Raw genomic sequence first — 23838 nt, forward strand, 5'->3', positions numbered from 1 at the left:
GTCTATGAAGAACGCTGAGTATTGTGGGTTGAGTTTTTTTTAGGAAAGTCAGGATTCTACCAGGAGGATCTCAGTCTTTTGTTGTTGAGGCATATATGGTTGGTTGCCATCCATGCCTGTACTGAAGCATATACTTTGTTGAGTAGCTGTGTGTCAAGGTCGTAGTCACCCGTTAGTGGTAGGAGGACTTGTGCGTCATCCGGGTAGTTGGTATAGGAGATACCTAAGTGGTCCAGGAGTGGTTTTGTAAAAATGTTATAGAGGGCTCTCTATGTTGCTCTCTTGGAATATTCAGGGCCTTAACTCACCCATTAAGTGCAAATTAGTGACGGCGAGACTCAGCGATCTCTCCCCCTCAGTAGTGTTCCTACAGGAGACCCATTTACTGGAAGAAGATGAGGGGATATTCACTCATGCCCACTTTGCACCAGGATACTTTGCGACGAGTGGAGCAAAGAGGAGAGGGATGGCCATTTAGTTTAATAAAGCTACTCCCTTCACGCAATCTGGGAGCCTGCGGGACCCCGAAGGGAGGTTCCTGGGGTTAAAGGGACCCTATTAGGCAACGCCTTCACGTTGGTTGCAGTATATGCCCCCAATGGCTGGAAGGACTTGTTCTTAGAAAACCTTTTGGGCAGATTACAAGCTTTTGTTGAAGGCACTCCAATTATAGGCAGGATCTCAACGTAGCCCGAACCCCAAAGCAGATGAAACTCTTCCGGCATCTAGGACGGACTTTAGGAACTCCCTGGCACAGATGTGCATCTTGCGTGAGTTGTGACTGGTGGAACTCTGGAGGCCAAGGACCTGTGAGGATGGAGGTATGGATGGAGGTAGGGGGAGAGGCGCTCTGGGTGCGGGGCCGGGCTTGCGGCGGGGTGCCTTGGGAGCGCTGGTGCCGTCGGCACCCGCTCCGCTGCGGCCTGTGAGCAACTCCGGGGGAATGCCGCGGGGCCTGAGGACGCCTCCTCTACCTCCCGCGCCGGGGCCGCCTGCGCTGCCGCAGCACCAGCCCCTCTCGGATTGGCTCGGGGCGCGGACGCTGCGGCAGAGCAGCACAGGCCCACAGGCAAGCGGGCTGCGGGCCAGCCCATTTCCCTCCGGTGTTGGCCAGCGGCCGGGCCTGGGAATATGAGCACCGGGCTCGAGCCAGCCGCTCAGCGTCAGAGGGGTTGACAGCACCCCACAGTACAACGATAGGGACCCATTCAAAACCCCCTCCCATTACCTGTAATGACAGCCAGGCCTGTCTATCCCTCATGGTGGCCAGACCCCGGTGCTCCACACACGGGGGGCGGAGCCTGCAGGGGGCTCACATGCCAGGCTGCACACGTGTGCTACGACACCAGCCAAGGAAATGCTGCCAGGGTGCTGAACAGAGTGCTGCAAGGGCCTGGCACCTGTGCTGTCATGCTAGCAACAGCACTTCAGGGGACAGCGGCACAGAGCATCGCTTTCCGGCATCGTGCTTGTGCGACACATAAACAGGAACTAGGAAGCTCATTCAGTGTCCTGGTTTCTGTCTGGAGGCGCGGGAGTGCGAAGAGGTTAGGACGGTGTAACATGAGACGTGGCCCGGGCAGCATTTGAAAGCAGAGCAGAGGTACTTTAAAGAAAAAATGTTTTATTGTGTTTGTGTATGTTTGTTGGGGAGCTCTGTCCAAGCCCTCTGAGACAAAATACATGCACACTTCCTAATTAGCATATGGATTGCACGAACAAAAGGGACTTCACAGAAAAAGACATTGCAAGGTGCATCATCAGACTTTGACACTTGGAGGCACCATGGAAGTGACTTTAGAGTAAGTTGCCATAAACAAGACAAGTAACAAATAACTTTGTGGTGCAAAATACCTAAATTGCACTATTGTTATATTTGGAGCAACTCTATAGTCATTAGCCTTTTCCATTATAATAGCATGATTCTTTAAAATAAGATTTGAAGTGAATCAGAATCACTTACAGAGCTGCAGATAAGGCACAATGTGATTAAATAATTTGCTCACGATCACACACTTGGTTAAATGGTGAAACTGGGATGTAGCCAATTTAAGCGACCATGCCCATCTTTCCAGGCTTAGTTGATATAGATATTTATTAAGGTGTTGCTTTACATTTCATGTGCTTATTATTTATATAATACATATACCATATAACTATTTATAGCAATGCATTGGAAGCAAACCACATTACATAATATATACATAACTTTTCCTCCTTCGGCACTTCCCTGAAATCTCTCCTTCTCCATTCCCTATGAATCCTACCCCACCTCTCTTTCTCTCCCCTTCCTTTGAATCTTTCCTATGATCCTCACTCTCCTCCCTCTTCCCTTTATCCTTCCTCATTTTCGCCCTCATACCCCTTCCCTCATCCTTCCCTTCCTTACCCCTTCCCTATTCCCCAACAGATTAATTGCCCTACCTACTGTTTTTATTGGTTCGATTCATGATTGTTTATTGCTTCTACTGTTATAATGTTCTATGTATTCTGTTGTTATAATGTAAAGCGCTTTGGATGAAAGTGCTTTATAAACAAATAAATACAAATACAAATAGTAAACTAGCCTTTCATAGTAAACTAACCAACTACTATATACATTGTCATAGAAATATGTTGAGCAATGGGAATATGGCTTTAGTTTCATTCTCCCCATTCTGCATGCAATGTCACAATAGCATCATGCAGATTAATGTGAGCTTAACAAATCCTCCTTGGGTTTTAAAGCCAAAGGGCCTCATTACCCGGTAAGCGGTGAGCCATGGCGCTATTAGCGCCATGGTTCATGCCGGTAAAATACCGGCACCGCCTTGGCGGAAAGGGGATTTACCGCCCCATTCCAAGGTTGGAGGGGCGGTAAATCCCCTTTCCGCCATTGCCCTTCCCCATTCCCATTTCTGCTCCATAGGGCTCTATGGGAATGGGGAAGGCGCTAATTACGGCACCGCAATTTTGCGGTGCCGTAATTAGCTCCGAGGTCCCTTAGCGGGTTGGATTTTAACGCCTGCAAAAAGCAGACGTTAAATCCCCCAACCCACAAAGGGACCTCGTAGTAAGGCGGTAGGGATTTACCGGTACCGGTATTTTACCGGTACCGGTAAATCCCTACCGCCATCCATGTAATGAGGCCCATAGTCATTATTTCATAAAGCCTGCAACATTATGCACCATCTCACTTCTGATCACTCCCTCCCATTCACCTTTCTAAAGGCACAAAAGTCCCTGCTAATAGTACCCCACTCCCTCCTGTCAGTGCCTAATGGCTCACATTGTAATACTCTGTTGATACAGAGCAACGTGAGGACCCTCTGCTGCCCGGCACTCCTTGGGATATTGTCCTGGCAGTGGGACACCTCTACTATTCGGAACGGGTAAGGTGTCCTACTGCCAGGACAATGAGCGTGCTGAGCAGGAATTGCTCAGCGCATATTGTCCTGCCAGCGGGACACCTTTGCCGTTGGGCGCCCTCGTTGAGGTGCCGAATGGGAGGGATGTCCCAATGACAAATGTCCCGGTCTGGCTCTTAAAAGAGCTATGGGGGTGCAAATTGACCACCCCCTTGCGACTCACCCGCTCGGTACTCCACTGCTTGGAGCCATTTGAAGACAGGAAAACATACCTTAATTTTAATCCGTCAGAATCTTGTAGAAAAAATCTATCAGCACGCAGACATATAAGGTGCTGTGCAGAACCCAAGTTTGGACATATATGGCATTTAAAAATCTATACCAATTATACTTGGTCACCCACTGCACTGCATTAACCAATGGTTTCTGCCTTTGAATGAAAGGAAAAATCAGGCAAATTGCTGACATTCCAGTGAATCTGATCCTTTAATCCATGGCTTTATAGTTCAGCTAGGTCAAGTCAACATAGCCCAACATTTCAGGTATCAAGGGGTGATAAAGTCTGGTCTGCTCAAGGGACGTTGCGCCACTGTTTCCATGTGTTATAGTAAATGTACATATAAAAGTTGTGTACACACAGTGTATGTCAGTGGGGGTGCTGGGTGCATTTGTGTGTGAGTGAGAGTGTGTGCAAGCATATGTGTGTTGACATTTATGTCTGAATGAATGATACATAATGCATTGTTTGTATGTTCTAGTGGAATTAAGTTTGTGAATGTTATGTTGTGTCACTGGGTGCATGGCAGGCCTGCTGAAGATGTGTGGGGCCCAACTGAATTTTAAAGGTACGCCACCAGTCTTATGAAAGTTATAACAGAGCGTCAGCAATGGACTCTTGAGGTGTAGTAGTTTAGTGTTATCCCTCAGGGATTTAGGTTGTTTGACCGAAGGACAAAATCACGGCAGAATTAACCGTGGTCATTTTCGCTGCGAATATGTTTTTACCTCGGTACAAAAAACCAAACCCATGTCCCCTCAAACTGCCAGTACACCCATAAACCCCCAATTTACCTTTTCTTCATCCGCTGCCTCTCCTGTAACCTGCAGCGTCAGAACCATCCCTTTAACGTGGTTCGGATTTGATGCAGCAGTGTCCCTTTTCTTCTTTTTTTTTGTTGGGTACCCTGCCACCAATGCTGAAGAAGTGGAGGACCCCCCCCGCAACCGCCAGAGCCAAAAATACCGAACATGGGCTGAGGGGGCCACCCCTGCAACCACTGCTCTTATGTTTGGTATCTTCGGCTTCAAACTAATGGTGGTGACCGAATTCGGTCAAATCTACCATTCTACCACATTTAATTTAACAATTTGGCCAAAACGATCCCACAAAGCCACCATCCGCCCTCCCATCACCCCACCCCTTTCCTTCAGTTGTCATGTCCCCCCTACAACATTTTCAGCAAAGTTACTCCACTGATTATACTCATTAATTACATGTCCACCGGGCCTATACGCGTATTGGTCTCGACCTCCTTGGACCCTTGTATTCCGGATAACACCATCCATGTCATCTCCACATCGGACCATGTGCCGGTTTCACTCGCCCTTTCAATAACTGGCTTGGCCCAGTCGTCACGTAAACCATGGAAGTTCTATGGTCTGATATTGAAGGACCTGTTAATTCAGCGTGAGATAGGTTCAGCCATTACCTCATACTTCAATCACAATCTCACCTATGACATGCCCCTAGCCATAGTATGTGATGCCATGAAAGCCACGGTGAAGGGGATATCATAAGTCTTACGTCGCCTTACAGACGGGCTAGAACCCAGGCACAACAAACACTGGAAGAGGAGGTGCACCAACAAGAGGCCACACACAAATAGTCGGGTTCTTGCAAGGATGGGCGCCTCTTGAATATCATCAGAGCCAAACTTAATAACCCACTTGGCGGAACGCACCGCTCAGGCCCTCATCAAGGTCAAACAATTCTACTACAGTAGGAGGAATAAGGCCAACAAAATACCAGTTAACAAATTGGCTAAACACAGGGCCCACAACAATGTGCACATGCTAATAAACGAGGAGGGCATATCTCCCCCTCACCGAAGAGGATAAATTGGGGTGGGTACATACTTATCACCTGAAAGCAACAGAAGCTTCCCCTTCAAGCTCGGTCACCCTGACTTCCTACCTAGAACCAATTACTTTCCTCACCCTGGCCCCTTCCCTACTCACTCAGTTGGAACAACCCATAACACTAGAGGAGGTAACATTGGCCATCAAATCCATGAAAAACATGGTCCCAGGGCCGGACGGCTTCACTGCCGACTTTTATAAGGCCTACTACGAGATATGTGCCCCCCAGTTTACCCAACTCTACAAATCCTTTCTCGCATCAGGCACACTTAGATCAACAATGCTCAAGACCTCCACTATCTTACTCCTGAAACCACACAAAGACCCCGGCCAGCTTGGCTCATATCACCCTATTTCCCTCATCAACTTGGAATGCAAAGTGTACTCCAAGATTCTCGTCACTGGGCTAATGCCGACCCTGTCCACTTTGAGTCACACGGATCAGACCGGCTACATTTCACACCGATCCACTCAGGACAACATTAGGAAGGCGCTCAACCTAGTGGAGATAGTAACCAGGGCCAAACTTGGGGACAGCCTCTTGGCCCTCGATGCCCACAAGGTGTTCGACCGGCTGGACTGGTCGTATGTTAAAGCGGTCCTCCAGAGGGCGGGCCTTGGCACGGAATTTCGCCAAATGATTGCGGCCATTTATATAGGCCCCACAACCCGCATTCGGGTGAATAGTGGTACCTCCTCAATAATTCACATTGGCAGAGGCACGAGACAGGAGTGCCCATTGTCCCCTCTTTTATTCACCCTCTCTATGGAGCCTCTAAGCAGCCCGGGTCCGCACTCAACCGTTCATCCGAGGGATCTGCTACAAGGATGGCCAGCACAAAATATCTTTACATGCAGATGATGATCCCAGCCTTAATGGGCGAGTTGCTAGATTTTGGGCAGGCCTCAGGGTTCACGGTGAACTAAACCAAATCACTCAGCGTGACTATCGGGCTGATGTGGGGGGGGGCACAAACATCCTGGCGAATCTCTGTCCAATCAAATGGAAACAAGACAATATCGAGTATCTGGGTGTTAACATTCCCAGCTCTACCAAAGCGATATATTCGGCCAATTTCCCCTCATTATTTGCCATGGTGGAGTCAGACTTGAAGAGGTGGCACAAACAAACAACGTCATGGCTTGGGCGTATCACAGCCATTAAAATGACCATGAATCCCAGGCTCCGCTATCATTTCCTAGCACTTCCCACCGCTGTTCCACTCACAAAACTACATGAATTACAGGGGAAATTACTGACCTACATCTGGCAACACCGCAGACTGAGAGTGGCTACGAAGGCCTTGATGCACAAAGGATGCCTGAGGTCCCAGACCTCCTTCCTTACTACTTCATCTCACACCTTTCACACGGGGCCAGTCCGGGGAAATCCCGGGGTGGGCACAAATGGAACAGACTGCGTCAGTGATCCCATTAAAACAACCACCATTTGTTAGAGTATATGGCAGCCAGCCTAAACCAGAGTTCCTGCCGTCGACCCTGCACACACTTAAATGCTGGAACATAGCAACGAAACATTGGGGCTAACAGAACCCTGAACGCGCTGGAGCTCACATACTTGGTGGGCAGGACCAAGGGAAGCACCTCAAAGTTCTATGCTCGGCTGGATCGCTTTGACCCACAAGCCTGTTTGCCCTACATGGTGGGATGGGTGAGGGATATAGGCAGGGAAATCGGGGAAGACTCATAGAGACATACATGGCAGCGAAACCACAAAGCCTCCAGGTGCACCACAGACAAAGAGTGCTGATTACAATTCTGTTATCGCTGGAACTACTCCCCCGATAGGCTGCACTGCATGGACCCTTCTTATCCCGAAACCTGTGAAGGTGCTGCCAGGAGAGCAGAGCTTACTACCACATGTGGTGGCAATGTCCTAAAGTGCAATCCTATTGGAAGGAGGTACTTTCTCACATTCGGACCCTGTTAACTATTGACTTACCCTTGGACCCACCGATAGTTTTATTGGGGGACTGTGGCGATGGACATTACCTCTTGACGGGCTGCAGGGCAAAATTACTCAGCTACCTCTTGCTCGCAGCCAAAATTGCCCTGGCTCGAAATTGGAAAACTACCACCAGCCCAGTCCTGAATATGTGGTGGGGGAAACTGGAAAATGCTTGCATCAGAAAAGATTACGCCCCATGCTGAAGGGGGGTACCCTTCCTATGTGGCTACTTGGCTCCCTTCATTGACTATACACAAACAAATTACCATGGTGCCTACAGACCCACATTATATAAATACCTAGCACTACTTTAAGCAGAGGCAGGGACTTGGCCGCCTCACTTTCGTAGACCCAAACAGTGTGCAGTAATCCTGTGTGTATACGTTTATTGTTGTGGAAACTATGTATCCTGTGCATTCCGTTCTCTACGGAATCGATTCTGTGCTGTCTCCCAAAAATGTATAAATAAAGACATTTTTTAAAAAAAAGGAAAATATCTGGGGCTACGCTAATATCGGGGCTGTCTGGACTCGAGGGGTTAGCTAGCCTTTTGGTTCTGGCACCTGAGCTTCTATCAGGGGCTACAACCAAAAGACCTGGGGCTATAGCCCCCCCCTCCCCAGGCCCTCCTAGGCCCACCTAGCGATACCTCTGAATGAAAGTACGCTTGAAGAGCTTCCCGGTATCGTTCCTGGACTGTGGCATGGCCATTGTGCACATGACCAGTGCAAAACATCCATTGCCCAATCCAAGTAGTGAAAGACGGTGGAGCAATTGTGGCAAGTGGGGGGGAGTCAAGAGTTGGGGAGTGGTCAAATACTCTGAGGAGGAGAGGGGGGCAGGAGAAGTGTTGAGGGGGGGATGGGTGTCATGGATTCCGGCGGTGTTCCCTAGATACTGACAAAGCGGAGCCGGCACAGGGAGGACAAGCTGATGGAGAAGGTGGACAGAAGGTGTTCATGGGGTGGCTTCTGGAGAGTGAGAATGGGGAACAGGAGGTGGTTGTAGGAACATGGAGCAAGAAAGATCCTTTTCGAAACTCCCATTGTGCGAAATTCTGCGCTCAATAGCGGGTGTTACAAAAAGGCTAATTTAGCATTGATCACATACAATCAGCTGTACAATAGGGACATATATGACCGACAAAGGAGACAAGGTGGAGATGGTAAGGCCGTCACCGTCACAGTCTGGACTTCACTGCACTATGGACAAATAGAAAGGAAGTATGTCCCACTGGCATAGCCATGGTAGGGCTCTGGAACTCGGTCAGCACCAGAATCGCCATCTGGGCTGCTACAGTTCAAGGAGGAGTTTAAGATCAGTGTTTTCATGTCGTGGCTCCTCCCTAGCACCTAGGTCCACACATCCTCCACTCCGCACCCCACCTGAGACTGGGCGTTCTGCTCTACACTGGTTGCTTGTAGACCCCTTGCTGCCAAATTGCCCACCCTCCCCAGTTATTAGCTCCACACTCCCTTTTTCCTCTGGTTCACTCACAGTGTTCATCGCCCTAGGCTTGCAAAGGCCTCTGCTGCTTCCCAAAGCTAGGTCCATGCTCTGCTCGATCAATATCCTAATCATTATAAAGGGTTTGGAGATGTACTAAGAGGAATTTACCTATTGCTACATTTTTTTAATTTACTTGTGTATAATCGTGTTTGCGATTTTTACAAGGTAAGAGCTGCTCATTGTACTGTTCATTGAAATGTAAACTAAAAACGTTTAAACTGCGGACTGTAAACTAAGAACTGTAACCGCAGAACCCTCCAACGGCTAATGAAGACAGCTTGTTTGGGCTGAAAATAATCAGTTCAGCAGCTTCGAAGATTGATTAATCTTTTTGAGAGCGATGTCAAATAATGTTGTCGAAGCAATGGTCCTTTTGATGTTTTCTCCGGACATGAACCTGTTACACCATACTGATTTTTCGATGATGGAAAGGTCTGCGCAAAGTGGAAACAGGTATGCTGCCCTTTCCTGTTTAAGCTCGGGACAGTGAATAAGGAGATGTCGTGAGGTTTCAATTTGATTTGGCAGGGTGCACAATCTGCACTCCTTGTGATTTGTCTGCAATCTGATGGCTAGGATTTCACGAGTGGGGAGCAGGTTCAGACGAGCTCTCATGAAGATTTTCATTAAGCGTTTATCTGGGAATTTGGCGCAATAGGCCAAAGTTATTTTATGTTTGTTAAAGTTGGGAGGCAGGTGTTTTACAAGTTTGTTAGCTTGTGCTTTATCGGATGTAACGATCCAGTCCTAACATTCCATTTTAAACTTGACTCTCAGTGGATTCGTTATTAGATCGTCTTCAGTGCAGGCTAACTCATTCAGCTTTGTTTTTCGAATCTCTGCCCAGGCGTTTAGGGTATTTGATAGCCCGCTTGATATCTCTATAGCAATTATCTTGTATATCGGAAGTGTATCAGTAAGGAGAGTTCTCCTAAATAATTCCATAGTGCTCTGCTCTACTGTTGATGCCAGGGACAACAAGCCAAGGTCACGCCTGATGGTCGCTGTCGAGACCGAGTTGGGCAGGCCAAGGATTGATTTCCATAAGAGACCTTCAGTTTGGGCCAAATTGTTGCAGGCATGATGAGCGTAGCTCTCATTCCATAGGTTAGGGTCGGCACCACTTTGCCTTTGTAGAATTGAATGACTGGTACTAATGAGAATTTGCCATGTTTTTTGTCAATTGCTCTCATTTGCGCTGTAAGGTTCCTTGATTTTTCCCACAGGATCTATTGCGTTTTTAGCTCTTGCGCAGAGCCGTCAATTATCACTCCCAAGTACTTGTAGTGAGGAACCACTTCAATGTTAATGTTATCCAGATGCCATTTTCGGTTACGTTTATTTTTTGCTTGGTGTTTTTCGAGAATCATAACCTTTGTCTTTAGTTTGTTGATTTCCAAGTTATTTGTATCCATGTAGTGTGCAAGGTTGGTAAGTTGCCGCTGAAGCCCGATTTGGGTCTGATCTAGCAAGATCAGATCATCTGCGTATAGTATGCGCAACACATTGACATTGCCTAATTTAGGCGGGAAGGCCCGGATAGCAGCTTCTGTGTCCTTGTAGTCACCCAGGTAAGTGACAAAGTGCTGGTGGTAGGGGGCAACCCTGTTTTACCCCACGCTCAGATGGAATTTCCATTGACAGTAGACCTTGGCGGTTTAGTCGAACTCGCAGTTTGGTGTGGGTGTGTGGAGAGCCAACACAGGATCTAATATTTCATTCGGGCACTTCCATCTTTTAAGTTTGGTCCAGAGGATGCTTCTGTACACCTTGTCAAAAGCCTGTGAGAGGTCTACAAAGGCCAGAAAGACTGTTGGTGCACCATGCTTGACTTTAGATTTTATTAAGTTCAGTAGTAGAATGTTTACTGCTGTGCCACTGTTTTTTAAGAAGCCCATTTGGAACGGGTCATTGGCTGGTGATGTTTGGGCCCAGAATTGAAAGTGCTTAAGTAGCAAGGTGGCGAAGATTTTTCTGATGATGTCTAATAACGCAATCGGGCGATAGTTGGCTGGCTCTTCTCTGTTACACTGCTTGAATAGTGGAACCACCACTGAGTGTGTCCATGAAGTCGGGATTGATCTTGTTGAATTACAGTGGGTAAATAGGATACTGATGAATGTTGTCCATTCCTCCATATTTTGTTTGAGGTCAATGTTTGTTAGGCCATCGGGCCCCGGTGCTCTTGAAGTGTTCAGTTTTTTGATGGCATCTCGTATATCATCTTGGGAGGATAGATTAATCCAAGCGTCTGAGGCAGGCAGAGAAACTGGATTTTGGACGGACAGGGCTGCAAACAAGTTTTCAAATAATTTTACCCAGTTGTCTTCTGAGACTGAGTTGGTAAGTTGGTTCACCTGGGTCCTATCTGATTTTGTGATAAGGGACCAGAAGTCGCTGGATTTTTTGGTGCTGAGAGTCCTAAGCATAGCCTCTGCGTTGTTTTGGAACATGATGTGTCTACGATTTTATAGCCATGATTTAGAACTCTTGGCTTCTATTTGCCACTTTAGCCACACTGTTTCAGTATTGTGAGTAATAGCTGATCTTTTCGATTGTCTCACAAGTCTTCTTCTTTCGACCAAAATTCTGTCATACTCGTAGTTTGTCTTCATGCCGGTTATTTTCCCTCCTTTCGGCTCTATCTTGTATTTGAGCAGGAACGGAAGATAGTCTGGTCGTTCCTTTTTTTCAGAATTATTTAATATGGCTCTTTCATAATTGTCCGTGATGTTTTTGATGTTGGCGGCGGTCAGCCGTAGCCTGGTTTGTTGGTTATTTGCCACCATTAATGATGTGTATGTTTTTCCCACAGGACGGACCGATGTCCATGTCATGGAAAGGAGGTTATGGTCACTTTCTTTAGTCCGTGTGACTTCGAAGGATTCTATGAATGACAGGAGGCAGTGGGATACAAAAAAGTAGTCTAGGGTTGCCCTAGAATTTTCACCTTCATATGTCGGGATAGTCTGCTCACAAGATTTCAGCCAGGCCACATTATGAAAATTGAGAGAGTTCATCAAGGACAGCCATGCGTTTCCTCTATCTTCCGCTGAGCTTTGCGAGCCCTGAGTGTTAATCTTGCTCCTGGCCAGAACGCGCTTTGCGTTCAAGTCACCACATATAATTATATGTGTCGTATTCTGGTCCACGTAGATGTTGTCAATGACGCCAGCTACTTGATTGCAAACGTTTGGTGTTGTTGTTGTTTGTGGATTCCAATAAAGGTTTATGATGGCTAGCTGGGACGTGGAACGGACTCTGGAGCAGGATCTTGATGGCTCCATGTGGTTAGGACAGCTAGAATTCCATATGCCTCTGTTAATTTTTTGATGATCTTAATTCCTGATCCAAGCCGAGCTGCTAGTAGAAGACCCGACGAAGGCCGACCAAACAAGCCTTTTGAAGCCGGAGAGAGCTCAAATGAGAAGCCATCCAGGGATGGTTTCTCCATTAACCAGGTTTCTTGGAGGCATAGAATGTTAAAAGCCCCCAAGTCCTGGTTATTTGGGTTGGTGAGATGGGCATGACCTCTGGTGTTCCATGAGGCCATTGACAAGACTTTTATGGCCGGGTCTTCTTGGTCAAGATGTGTTGTTGACCATTCAGGGCTTAATTCCAGTTGTGATTGCTATCTGCTAGAGTTTACATTTAATGCTGCTTTTAGCCATTTGCATGGGCCACTCGGGGTTCTGTTTTCAATTTGATCCAGTGATTTCACTGTGATTCGGGAGGAGTTTTTAGGTGTCTTTACCGCTCTTGTTGGTTCCACAGGGACTTTACTACGCGGTCTGGTTTCTTGCAATCTTATCTGGTAGTTATAATCGTAAGTTTTGTCTGATCTTTGTCTTGCATATCTTTTTCAGTTATTCACTTGCTTGTCGAAACCGCTAGTGGAGGCCTGTCTTTCTTGGTGATGTCTGTGTGACCCTTGATGATCTGTCTCGCGTGTGGTCTCCCTTAAATTGTGTCTCTTTTTATTGTAAAGTTCTTGGATTTTTGATATGTAGTGAAATATTTGTTCCCGGCTGTCATTCTGTGTGTTTTTTCGAGTCTCTTTATGTGACCCTTCAATTTCAGTCAGTAGGAAACCAGCACACTTAAGGTCATTGTAAACCTCCACGGAAACGTCTTGTAGGGCCCTGGATTTTATGTGCAGATATCTTTGCTTTTTGGTCTTTGTGGTATGGCCCGATCAAGGTAAAATCTTACATTCTCAGCGAATGTAGTGCATCTATTTTGCTCAATGTTTTCAGCACTGTTTTCCTGTTTAAGATCATGTAGTTACTTCTGCTAGATACTTGCTCTAGTTTGAATATGCGGTTCCTCCTGAGTGTTTTTCTAAATTGGTTGATTGTTCACCGCGTTGCTTGTTTGTTGATTTTAAATCCAGCTGGCGGTATGTTCGCCTTTTTGGTGAAGTGACCAAGTTTCTAGAAGAGACGGCCATAGGTGATGACTCTATTACTTGAACCTTTTCATTTTGGCCAAATTTGTGATCGTAATGCTGTACTTATGTTGGGCGCCACTTTCCAGAGCAGGCTGAGTGTTGCCCCCCATAGAGGGTTCCGGTGCCTTCTGTGGTTCATCGTTGCTTGGTACTATGGAAGATTTCTAGCTGCTATGCACCCGAAATTTGAGTGGTGATGGGTCTGGATTTGAGTGGTGTGACAGGTCCATTAGGGTGCTTGATGCAAGAAATTCTGCAAGTGTCCTTGGCGATTTGGTGAGGACAGTAGGCTCTTGTGCCTCCCTTAGTTTTTTTTGTTGGGGGCTAATTATGATTGGGATCTGTTCACTACGGTCTTCGGCTTGTTTGTGACCTATAATCGGTTCCTTTGCGATGATCGTTTGGTTGGCTCCTGCCAACTGTAGGGCTATGCTTTGTTTTTTAGTGCAGACAGTTGTCAGGCTATTTTTGGGAGGACTGGTAAATACTGTGTTTGTTTATCGTAACTCTGTCATAGCTGGTTTGTTGAAAATTAGGGCAAGTCCTCCTTGTGTGTTGTCAATGGCGGTCTCAGTTGCTTTTTCTGATCCCATGTCCTTGGGCGGATGGATAGGTCTGGGTTCCTTCAGTTTGAGTTCTAAGCTTGCCAGTTTTGTTTCCCATGTGGCTTGATGATCAGCATTTTTTTCCCTCTACAGCCGTTATATAGCCCTCATTGAAGGTGAGTTTTGACTGGATCGTTGCCCGCATCGTGGTGTTGTCCTTTGTAGAGTCATTGATGGCTTCTCATAATTTGCCAAATGGGGCCAGCGCTATAGTTATAGCTGACATGATTGTCGTCAAGTCTGTCTTTTTCTTTGGTGAGGCTTTGTGCGGTTCAGCAGAGAGTTCACTGATTCTTCTGTTTTTAGCAGGTGAGTATCTGAGATCTGGACATTGGGTGGAGACATAAAGAGCGGGTGGAGTCTCCGACAGTTAACCAACCTGTGGTGCTGCCCTTGATCTTGACAGCATGAAATGCTCTCCACCGCTGCTCGTGTTCAGGCTTGCAGCTTCTAGATGCAGGTTTGTTGATTTAATGCCCCAATCTATTTGTTGAAGATGTACATTTGCCCAAGGTTGGGGGCTCATCGTTGCCCCTATGAGGGCCTCTTGATTGCGCTGCCCATAGATTGATTTAGCTCACTAGTGGATTGGCTGTTGCGCTCTAAGTTAGCCTCGGTGTGTACCCGCTTGACCGGTTGGTCGACCATTTGTGTATGTGCTTTACGCCCAGGTTCTGGTTGTCTGCTTTGAGGCCGGACACTATCAGATGTTTGTTCAGAGCAGGGAGGGACACCCAACACTAAAGGGCTTGGGGTAACGGTATTTGGAGGCTGAACAGAAGGCAATTCAGTTTGTGTATTGTTCTGATTGTCTGTTTTTCTAGACTTGTTTGCCGGTAAAGTGCTGTCTAAAATCTCCAGGATTTCTGCATCCGAAAGTTAAATTTCTGCATTTAATTTGCGCTTGCATTGTTGTTTCTTGAAGAAGTTGAAAAGAGCACTCGAGATCAGTGGATTTGATAGGGTTTGTTTCCCTGGATCGTTTTTCTTGTATGAGGTTGCATTGTTTTTCTTGGAGTCTTGAGGTGCGTTTTAACCTTTTTTATCAACTGGTATCCTCTCTCGGTGCTAACCTTTCACTAATCCAGGCTCCTTGTGCCTTTCCATTTCTTCTTTTGTTATACACTGATTGTTTCGGAACTAGAGGGTGAGATTTTTTTTTTAGGTGAGACGGCCTCCATGGCAGTTCCCTTCAGATCGATGAGCGCGGGATCACTGCTGGACTCATTTTGGATATCTTGATTAGCGTAGTTGACCGATTGAGGACCAATACTTCCCCTGTCAGCGACAGTCATTGTGATGCTGCCCGATGACGGGCGCGCACGCGGCGGTGTGACGTTGGACGCCGTCGCGTGCAGTATAAATAAACGGGGCGTTTCCCAGCCGCATCAGAGCGACCGGGAAGCCCGAACCAAGATGGACGTGTTGGTCTGTGTTCTTGGGGCCGGGGCTTACGGCGAAGCGCGCGGGGGGCGCCAGTCACCCTCAACAGTGGCGACGAGTGGGGGAAACGATGCCCGGGCCCGGCGGTGATAATCCGAACAATTTTTCACCGGAACGAGGTCGAAGGACAGACTTCGTTTCATGCCGCGGGTAGTGCGTTGCCCACGCGGCTTGCGGCCATTTTGTGCAACGGCTGTGGGACTTCAAGGAGCTCCGGTTTGGGCCCTGAAACGACCCCAGGCCTAATTTTTGGACATTTCAGTAGCTGACAGCTACATCTACACTGAGGTATGCATATTTAGTGCATTAACTCAATTTTGGGTTTACTACGTCGAGTGGAAGCTAGGAGAAGGCCTATCTTGACTGGGCCTGCTGTATCCAGTTACTATTTTGCTACCAATTTTTGGAACACTGAAAGGCACTCTGCTTTTTTCGTCCACTTCATCATCATCCTGGTGACTCCATCTATCTTCATCCTCTTCATCATCACAGAGGTGGCAGGAGTCACTGCATCCAGGGGTGGTCCATGCTGAGGGTCACTGTGGGCTGAAGATTTGAGTTGCGGCCCCGATCAGCACTATGGGGGTGCCAGTGCGCTCAAGCTCATGAGTGACACCGAGGACCAGGACGGAGTACACGGTGTGGCGGCGCAGTTTCATCCCCGTGCACCAGTGGCCCCGCAGGGTTTTCTACCCCCAATGCAGCAACCAGCAGCTCCAGTAGATGGTCAGGCAGCGGTTCCCGCCCTTCAACCCCCAGTTCAACCTGCTGTTGCTCCTGGTTTTCAGCAGGCAGCGCCTGCCATGGCGCAGGTACGTGCGCATGCTGCCCTGCAGCCCATCCCCGAATTTGATGTGTCGGGCCCGCCTTCCAGCCTGGGGCCCCGATGGAGAAGGTGGGTGGACCGCCTGGACATGTATTTCAGGGCTGCGCAAGTGGTTGATGATGACACCAGGCTGGCCACAATGCTGTAATCGGCAGGGCCCTCTGTCCAGGAGATTTTTGAATCTTTGCCACAAGGGAATGGAACCTACGATCAGGCAAAGGCCGCCCTCCAGGCATACTTTTTGCCCTTAGCCAACGCGGACTATGAGCGGTTCGTGATGCTCTCTGCCAAACAAAAAGACGACAAGACTTTGGACACGTTCTACGGGCGCCTGAGGCGTCTGTCGCTCCCCTGCGCCTGGGGCGATGCAGAGGACATGATCAGGACCATGCTTATCCAGGCGTGCTCATCAGGCAAGCTCAGGCGCCAAGTGCTGAGGGAGCCGGGGATAACGCTCCAGCGCATCCTTGAACTAGGAAGGAGCCATGAGGTGTCAGAGGCGAGAGCGGCAAGAATGGAAGCCGGGTCGCGCCCCATAAAGACTGAAGAGATCTGCGCGATGTGGCGAGGGGGAAGAGGTGCTAGGAGGTATGGCGGCGGCACACGGGATAGAGCTGGGAGGGCAGGAGAGATTTGCCAAAAATGCGGATACGACCTGCCTCACCCAGCGGAGTGCTCTGCAGCTGGAAAGACATGTGGACGGTGCGGTTTGCCAGACCACTTCTCAAGAGTGTGTAGGGCGGCCTTGCCCGTACTGGTGCCAAGGGGTCAGGGCCGAGCGGTCGCCATTCGCCAGGGTCAGCAATCCAATCTCGCCCAGGAGGACCAGGGCGAGGAGGAGGCTCAGGCAGAAGAAGCAGAGGAAGAAGATGAAGAGAACATTTTCTTCGTATCAAGTGTGGAGCTCCTAAGAGGCAGAAATCAACGTCAACCTAGGTGCGTGGTTGAAGTGAACCAGTCTCCGATCCCTGTACTCGTGGACACAGGGGTATCGGTGAACGTCATGGCCCGAGAACACTACAACGCCATGGATCGGCCGCCCAGGCTGGTCACGCCAAAGGCCCGCATCTTCGCGTTCGGTGGTGTGGAGCCCATCCCTCTGGACGGGGCCTTTGTGGCAAAAGTGTAACACGATGGCTCCCACATCACAGCCCGCTTCTACGTGACGCCAGTGAGTAAGAACACTTTGCTAAGTTGTGCAGCGGCGGAGGCTCTCGGCATCGTAAGCTTCGCATACTCCGTTTACCTGGAGGACATTAATGACTTGCTGGAGAAGCATCATGCCCTATTCAAGGGGATTGGACAGATGGTCGGAGAGCCGGTGCGGCTGCACATTGACGAGTCGGTACAGCCGGTGGCCCTCAAACATCGGAGGGTACCCTTCCACCTCTGTGAGCAGGTAGACAGAGAACTGGACAGCCTTGTTGATCTAGACATTATTGAGAAGGTGGAGGGACCGACTCCCTGGGTGTCCCCCATAGTGGTGGCAAGGAAACTCAAACAACCGGGCGCAGTCAGGATCTACGTAGATATGAGAATCCCCAACAAGGCCATCAGGAGAGAGAGGCACCTCACACCGACACTGGATGACATCATTGCGGAGGTGCAGGGCGCTCGTTTCTTCTCGAAGCTCGACCTCAGGGCCGGATATCATCAGGTCGTCCTCCACCCCGACTCAAGGTACATTACCACCGCACCACGCCACATGCGTCCACGGGGGTGGCCCCGGCAGAGGCGATGTTCAGGAGATGTCCGCGAGGGCTATTGCCGGAGGTCGGAGAGCGGGAACCTGCGGTGATTGACGACCAACGGGTCGAGATGGACTGGCAAGCAAGAACTGAGCAAGAAAACGTGCGGAGGGGGCTTCGCCCACAACAGCTGGAGCCGGGCGATGAGGTTCTCATTCGCAATCGACACCCGCATGGGAAGCTCTCTTTGCCGTACGAGCCTGAGCCGTCTGGGGCTCCATGGTGACGGCGTCGGATGGACGGTCGGAAGTGACGCGGAACGTGAGCTTCTTCAAAAAGATCAGAGACCCCCAGAACTGACCCACCTCCTGACCCGGACCTGGGAGGAGTTCTGGAAAACGAGGGAGACCCACCCTGCATGCTGGAGTCCCCAGTGCGGGGTCCGTCGGCGGACCGATCACCCGTGCCGGAGGCGAGCAGGAGGTACCCCCAGAGGACTGGGCGAGGGAAACCAGCTCGCCTCACCGATTATGTGCTGGGACAATTGGCTGATAATCCCGAGGGTGAGAAAGTCTAGTTAAGGGGACCCGGGTGGATGCTAATAAAGGGGTGCTCATGGGACAGGGTTTGTGTGATTTGTTTGTGTTGTCCCATTGTTCTCATGACTTGTTTCAGTTGCAGTGTTTTGTAGTTTGCAGTGGAGAGTTTAATGATGGTTGTTGGTTCTCCCCGAAAATGGAGGAGTGTGGCGCTGCCCGATGACGGGCGCGCACGCGGCGGCATGACGTTGCATGCCGTCGCGTGCAGTATAAATAAACGGGACGTTTCCCGGCCGCATCAGAGCGACCGAGAAGCCCGAACCAAGACGGACGTGTTGGTCTGTGTTCTTGGGGCCGCGCGACATGCTCCTCCTCGGCATGTATTAAGGATGTTGCCTGGAAGGGTGTCGAGCTGATGGATCCTGCTCGATTTCCAAGTTGATAGGGATCTTTTGCAAGCACCCTCGTTTGGGGCGTGTTAGCAAGTGCGACGACTGATCAATGCCCCCTGATTCAGTGCCCTTGTTTGCAAGTCCGATAAATCGTTGGTGCTTTGTTTGATCACTTGGATGTTTTCATATAGATTTCCATCCGGGTGACTACCGTTGCTGGCGTGCTGTGTGATGAGTCTGCAGTCGAGGTCTGTGATGACACGCACAGCCGAAGAAAGGGCCCGCCCAGGTCGCCCTCCGACGGCCTCGGTGGGCAAACCTCTCGCCGAAGCGGAACTCCGGCTTGCGCTAAGCCAGACTGGCGAAGCCTTAGCAGGTGGAGAAGCCGGGGACACATTCCGGGTATCAGAATCAGGTAAGTTGTAAATATTTTGAAAGTTCACCACTCTGGATTTGCTGGATTTGCCGGGTCTGTTGCCGACTACCTGAGGGGTTTGCGGGATGTCTGGTCCCTCGTCGGCTGCAAATTTTTTGGGCATTTTTCTAACAGAGCCGGGCTTGGGTCCGATGAATCTCCCATGGCGCCTGCCTGCCTCTGCCTGCAGAGGAATGCAGGACAGCTTAACTCTGCACTCAACTCCGCGGAAAGCTCTGCGGAAACCTCCGACGTTTTGTAGATTCGCCCACAGAGAAGTTAGTTACCTATTGGCCCGGGAGGGCTACCTTACCAGAAGGGGAGACTCACTGACTATTGCAATTCAGATAGAAACATCAGGCTCAGTGCAACAACCCTTGGCTGGAGGGTGGGAATATCGAAGCCTGACAATTACGCAGAGCAGGGGGTAGAAGTACTTGCTGGTAGAAGTGTATCAAGAGGAGTGCTGGTCCCTATATCCCTGGGGCTGAGACTGCCAAGGAGGAAGCAGGGTGCTGTATGCCAAGGTACGAGACAGTGAGAAGGCTGGAGACTAAAGAAAGGAGCAGAGTGCAATATCCCTAGGACCGACATTGTCAAGAAGCGAGCCTGTGCTATCCCTAGAACTGAGATCACCAAGAAGCAAGCAAGGTGCTATACCTCTAGGACTGAGACTGCCAAGGAGCAAGCAGAGTGCTGTATGCCTAGGTATGAGACGGTGAGGAGGACAGAGACTAAAGAAATGAGCAGGATGAAATATCCCTAGGACCGACATTGCCAAGAAGTCAGCCTGTGCTATCCCTAGAACTGAGATTTCCAAAAAGCGAGCAGGGTGCTATAACGCTAGGACTGAGATTGTCATGAAGTAAGCAGGGTGCTATCCATAGGACTGAGATTGCCAAGAAGCAAGCAGGGTATTATACCGCTAGGACTGAGATTGGCAAGACATAAGCAGGGTGCTATACCCCTAGTGCTGAGATTACCAAGAACCAAGCAGGGTACTATACCCCTAGGACTGAGATTGGCAAGAACCAAGCAGGGGGCTATACCCCTAGGAATGATATTGGCAGGAAGCAAGCAGGGTGCTATAGCCTTAGTACTGAGATTGCCAAGAACCAAGCAGAAGGCTCTACCCCTAGGAATGAGATTACCAGGAAGCAAGCACAGTACTATACCCCTAGGACTGAGATTGCCAAGAAGAAAGTAGGATGCTATACGGCTACAACAGATTACCAAGAACCAAACAGGGTGCTATACTCCTAGAACTGAGATTCCCAGGAAGCAAGCAGGGTGCTGTAACTCCTAGGACTGAGATTGCGAGGAAGCAAGGGTGCTAAACCTCTATGACTGAGATTACCAAGATCCAAGTAGGGTGCTATACCCCACGGACGGATATTGCCAAGAATCATGGAGGGTGCTATACCCCTATGACTGATATTACCAAGAACCAAGCAGGGTACTATATACCTAGGACTGATATTCCCCCAGACGTGAGGATGACAGAGACTAAAGAAATGAGCAGGGTGAAATATCCCTAGGACCGACATTGCCAAGATGCGAGCTTGTGCTGGCCCTAGAACTGAGATTACGAAGAAGCGAGCAGGGTGTTCTACCCCTAAGACTGAGATTACCAAGAAGCAAGCAAGGTGCTATACCTCTAGGACTGAGATCGGCAAGAACAAATCAGGGGGCTATACACCTAGGAATGAGATTGCCAGGAAGCAAGCAGGGTGCTATACCCCTAGGATTGAGATTGCCAAGAACCAAGCAGGGGCCTATACTACTAGGAATGAGATTGCCAGGAACCAAGCAGGGGGCTTTACCTGTAGGAATGAGATTGCCAGGAAGCAAGCAAGGTGCTATACCTCTACGACTGAGATTGGTATGAAGCAAGCAGGGTGCTATCCCTAGGACTGATATTGCCAAGAATCAAGCAGAGTGCTATACCGCTAGTACTAAGATTATCAAGAAGCCATACCACTAGGACTGAGATGACCAAGAAGCAAGCAGGGTGATATGCCCCTAAGACTGAGATTACCAAGAAGCAACCAAGGTGCTATACCTTTAGGACTGAGATTGACATAAAGCAAGTAAGGTGCTATACCTCTAGGACTGAGATTGTCATGAAGCAAGCAGGGTGCTATACCCCTCGGACTGAGATTGCCAAGAAGCATGGAGGGTGCTATACCCCTATGACTGACATTACCAAGAACCAAGCAGGGTGCTATACACCTAGGACTGATATTCCCCCAGAAGTGAGGATGACAGAGACTAAAGAAATGAGCAGGGTGAAATATCCCTAGGACCGACATTGCCAAGATGCAAGCTTGTGCTGTCCCTAGAACTGAGATTACCAATAAGCGAGCAGGGTGTTCTACCCCTAGGACTGAGATTACCAAGAAGCAAGCAAGGTGCTATGCCTCTAGGACTGAGATTGTCATGAAGCAAGCAGGGTGCTATACCCCTAGTACTGAGATTACCAAGAACCAAGCAAGGTGCTATACCCCTAGGACTGAGATTGGCAAGAACCAAGCAGGGGGCTAAACACCTAGGAATGAGATTACCAGGAAGCAAGCAGGGTGCTACACCCCTAGGACTGAGATTGCCAAGAACCAAGCAGGGGGCTATACTCCTAGGAATGAGATTGCCAGGAACAAGCAGGGTGCTACACCCCTAGTACTGAGATTGCCCAGAACCAAGCAAAGGGCTTTATCTCTACGAATGCGATTGCCATGAAGCAAGCAAGGTGCTATACCTCTATGACTGAGATTGTCATGAAGTAAGCAGGGTGCTATCCCTAGGACTGATATTGCCAAGAAGCAAGCAGGGTGCTATACCCCTAGTACTGAGATTACCAAGAAGCAAGTAGGGTGTCATACCACTAGGACTGAGATGACCAAGAAGCAAGCAGGGTGCTATGCCCCTAGGACTGAGATTACCAAGAAGCAAGCAAGGTGCTATACCTCTAGGACTGAGATTGTCATGAAGCAAGTGTGATGCTGGAAATGCATCTGAGGGACAGGGCCTCTGAATCCTTGTCCTTTTTCTGTTTTTGCCGTGTGTTCTGTTATGTTTTCTGCCCCGGAGTCCATGTGGGACTCCTGGCAGTGCAGCTCTCTCTTTTGGTTTGGTGAACAGACCCATGGGATACCCTTATGGCACCCATGGGTAGGGGTGCAACCCTGTGCCCCTAGTGTATGTTTTTGGGCACCTGTGGGTGGCCCCAGAGCAGGGTATGGGCTGGTGGCAGCTCCGTGCTGAAATTGACAGGTGCCCTGGGTGTCCTCCATTTTGGGATACCCAGGCCCTGCCATTGGGATCTGTTGATTCCTGATAGGAAACAAGATGGCCCCTGTGGCCTCTTGCTTTCTATTGCCTGTTATCTTGTTTTCCCAAAGTCCTGGGAAGCCCTGTCTCTGTCCCTTCCCCCTGACTGGCTGTTGGGTGGAAGTTCCATGTATGGCATTGTTGTGAAGGCCCAGCTAGACTGGCTGGAGCCTTCCCAGTGTCTGTATGTTGTGGGTACCTCCTGTGGGTGGGACCTGGGTGAATGGAGTGTGTGACCAATATACACTTCTTGTTGTGGTTGTCTGGTTTCTGGCATAAGAGATAAAGACTGAGACAGCCCTGCCCGAAACTGGCCTGAATGCAGTGTGTAGTGTTGAATGGCTGGGTACTTGTCCCAATCCACATTTCTTGTTGTGAGTGTCTGGAAGGGAGGAGTGTGGCCTGAATGCACTGTGTGCCTGATTGGCTGACTGACTGCATGAATGCCCTGCAGTATGATTGGCTGCTGAGTGTGTGCCAGCAGCGTGGATGAGAGAGAGGATAGTATATCTGGGGACCTCTCACCACTGGAAAAGTGTTCAGAAGGGACCTTTGGTTGAGAAGCGACCATTGTGCTCCTGAAGCAGCCAGGGAGCGGAGTCTCCACTCTACGAGTAACTGGAACTGCTGATCCTCGACGTCCAGCTGGAAGAAGAAGATTTGCTGTGGCATTTGCTTCGACCGATCCGAAGGCTGATGAATTCGTCGAGGGCTGACCCGAGAGAGGACCTGGTAAGGCGCTCTCTTCCCGTGCTCCGAGGGACCATCGAGCACCGCTCCATCTTCGCCGAAGCGCCCTGGAAGACAGACCCTCGAAAGGCTGTCGACCCGAGACGGGACCGCCGAGGAGATCGAAGTGAAGCACCCGGACATCGACGGCGTCGAAGTCCATTGCCGTCGACCAGGGTTCGCAGGTTTGTGGAACCGCTGGAGGCCCGTCGAAGTTGTGTTGCCCAGCCGTGAGAACCACTTGACGCCGTGCCGCCGACGACCGGAGCCGTCCGCTCCTTTGCCTAAGAACATTCAATCGAAGGACTCTCTCGACCGCTTTGTCGACCTCTTATCCTGCTGGAGAAAGTCGATGACGACCAACGCGCCGAGGAGAAACCTGCCGGTGGGTTTCCCGCCACCCGACGACCTCAAAGACTCGGACGACTCGACGCCCTTGCTGGGCTCCCGTCTCTACAAT

Source organism: Ambystoma mexicanum, chromosome 14 (genome assembly GCF_040938575.1).
Source record: "Ambystoma mexicanum isolate Mex_15411 chromosome 14, UKY_AmexF1_1, whole genome shotgun sequence".
Lineage (NCBI taxonomy): Eukaryota > Metazoa > Chordata > Amphibia > Caudata > Ambystomatidae > Ambystoma > Ambystoma mexicanum.